Genomic DNA, 3,259 nt, shown 5'->3' on the forward strand with positions numbered 1-3,259 from the left:
GCTAGTTAATATTGCCTTTTACAAACAGTGGAGAGCTCAGTTAGCACTTCTGGAATATAAATATAGATAAATCTCACACAGGTTATTCTATTTAAGCTGCTTGGGCCTTGCTGCTCGTTGCAACCCATCTCCAACTCCTTTTTTTCATCTTATTCTTATGTGAAATAATCAGTGCTTGCGTGTTGGCACTGATGCCTGATCTGTTTGTGCTGAAAACCTTTTAAGGTTTTTGTTGTGGGAAAGGCAGGAGGTCATCCACGAATAAGGCCAGAAATTGAAAATGACTCCAAATGGAATAACAATCCTATTTTAACTGAGAAGTTCCTGACAGAACTGTGGCTGAAAGCTTAAAGAAGTAGCCAGGTTTATGGGATTATTCAATAATCACTTATAATAATGCTTTCTCATGGATGTCACATTCATTCACCTGTGGACAAGCAGCTGAGCACCCACAGTGTTTCTGCCTTTTCTGATTCAGTATATTCTCTAAGTCTATGAAAGCCCTAAGAACAATTTGGGAAGTTTTCTTAAGGGCAGTTCTCCATCATGTAGTGATTTATACATTTTCCCTGCTTAAAGACCTGGTGAAGGATCAAATCTTGTTAGGGTTGCATCCAGTGTATAAATTTGTGAAATCAAATATGTGGAGCTGTCTGTTGTGCAAACCCCCTATGAATGAAGAAGCAGTCAAAAGAAGATGTTGCTTCTGACTGAGGACAGTTTGTCATGTATGTATCTAAAGGTTGCCACCAGTGGCTCAAATCTGAAAGTGAACTTACATATTCATAGAACTTTCCAATCATATGTTGAGCTTTAAAGACTGAGTTACCACTGAATTTCTTGGATCAAGCCTTGTGAAGTCAAATGTGGCCGTATTTTAATTTTATGAGTTGGGAAATCATGTTGTGTCCACCTTATAAATCTCACTTTACTCTCCTTTTATCTGTGCTTTGGTTTCCACAGGTTTCAAAAAGAAACATTTGAAGCTGTTTCAGTTCCCCACTGTGTTCACATGCTGGTCTGTTATCCTCAGCGTCTTAAAGCTTTACTACTTTACAAGTAGTTAAGTTCTGTCAGTCAATACCCAAGTTCCTGTTAAGACTACATTTGATTTAGTTGGTTTAATTTGCGTTGTCACATTAAAACTGATGGAACAATAGAATCAAGAATCAGATGATGGTGAAAGACAAATGTTGTGTTGCTGGGAGGAGCAGTCATGGAACTGTGAGAACTTATTTAACTCCATCCTGTTAAATTTTGTTTATATCACATTCTGTCAGCCCTGCAAACCAAAGACATAGAACAAAGGTGACTAAATGAAAAATACAAGTTATAAATGACTACCAAACTGCACTGATAATTGGCTGAAAGTATAAAATCGGCTCTGGCTGAACCTCTGAAATCTCAGAATTTACAAAAAAACAAAACAAATACATCATCATGTGCCCAATTGGCATTCACCACAGAGCACCACATAGGGCACCCATTTAGTTCACAAATGAAACAGGTTCACAGTGAACAATGTGACAGGCATGAATAGGTCTAGATGGTGGCAGACCTGTCAGTTCTGATATTCTCTGCTGAATTCCAGTTGAGCCACATGATAATTGTGAGTGAGCAGTAAAAGAAATTGGCTCTAATGCCATTAATTGCCTAAATGTTTCTTTGTGTTGTTGCTCGGTCACTGTGAACTGAATAGCCATATGTGCTCCACCACATAAACTCAAAAACCTTACCAGCCCCAATCAGCTCCATAGATAATTATATTTAGAGATCTGGAGTTTGTTTGTGTTTTTATTATTATTATTATTATTAAATGTTTACATTTTGCATATCTGCAGTTTTGGGAAAGAAAAAGTGCTTCATGCCACAGTTTGAGTAAAGGAGAACAAATCAAACACACACAGAAATTAATCTGGAATTGATACTGTCGTGGTGAGTGTTGCTCCAGTGGCGTTGTAGTTTTGTGTTGATTGTATGAGAATGCAGTCATGGTCTGCTTCTAATTTATAAATTTGGACCAATCTTGCTGTGAAACTGTAAACACCATAAACATTAGATGCTGTGAAAATGAATGAATGAATGAATTGCGCGATGTTTTTGAAATACATGTATTAGATGCACAGAGTGAGAGCTTACCGTTTTCATCTTGTTTAAATAACTTGTATCTTCATCTTCCATCTACCATGCTTATCAATAGTCTCCAAAGCATTGTGCCATTATGTTTATGTTGACTGTGCTTTTCTGTGCAAAGTGATATTAAATTCAGTTCAGTCATATTTCTTTTGATGTAAAGCTTTGCTTTTAACTTAATCACACTGAAACTGCAGCAGATTTCAATGTGAGGATGAATATGTTTGCTGTAGGTGAATTAAATTTTTTTTTAAAAATATGTTGGTTTAAATTCATCAACATCCCTCATTCATAACTGTCAGAATCCTGAAAACACAAGTTTGCTAGAGTAGCAACAATCTTTCATGGTAGCTAATCAAGACTTTGCTATAATTTTCTTGAATATCTTCCTTTATCCTTCAGCGCCCTAACAGGTACACACACAAGTTTTGTAGTTTATTATCGTTTAGACCCGGAGTTTACCCAGTTTCTGTCTGATCTTTGAGACTTTTTGTCTGAAAATTAAATTAATATCTTGAAATATTTTTATATTATTTTAGGGTTTTTAGCCTTACTTCAGAAAGTGACTTGAGGCAACTGTTGTTGAGATTTGGCGTTATATAAATTGAATTGAGCTGAACCTAAATGAATATAGGAAAATCCACAATTGTCACAGGAATTGTCATTACAGTAATGATAAAAACTTGTTTTCTAGTTTGGTGTCTTTGACTCCAGTAGGCATACATGTAGTATGCCTAATTTTGATTTGACTTGACGAAACAGTCCTTAAGGTATGATGTGATGTCTGGCACCAAGATGTTTGCAAGAGATCCTTACGTCCTGTAAGTTGTGAGGTGAGGGCTTCATGAATTTAACTTATTTTGCCTAGCACATCCCACAGATCCTCATTTGGATTGAAATCTGGAGAATTTGGAGGTCAACACCTCAGTCCTCAATTTTGTTCTCAAACCAATCCTGGACCATTTTTGCATTTGCTTTATGCCAGGGTGCGTTATCTTGCTGAAGGAAGCCACAGCTGTCAGGGAACGCCATTTCCATGAAAGCATGTAGATGCTTTGCAGCAATGATTAGGTAGGTGGCACACACGGGGAAGAGAAAATGTGGCTGATCAGACAAGATTATGTGT

This window comes from Astatotilapia calliptera, chromosome 7 (assembly GCF_964374335.1).
Source record: "Astatotilapia calliptera chromosome 7, fAstCal68.1, whole genome shotgun sequence".
Lineage (NCBI taxonomy): Eukaryota > Metazoa > Chordata > Actinopteri > Cichliformes > Cichlidae > Astatotilapia > Astatotilapia calliptera.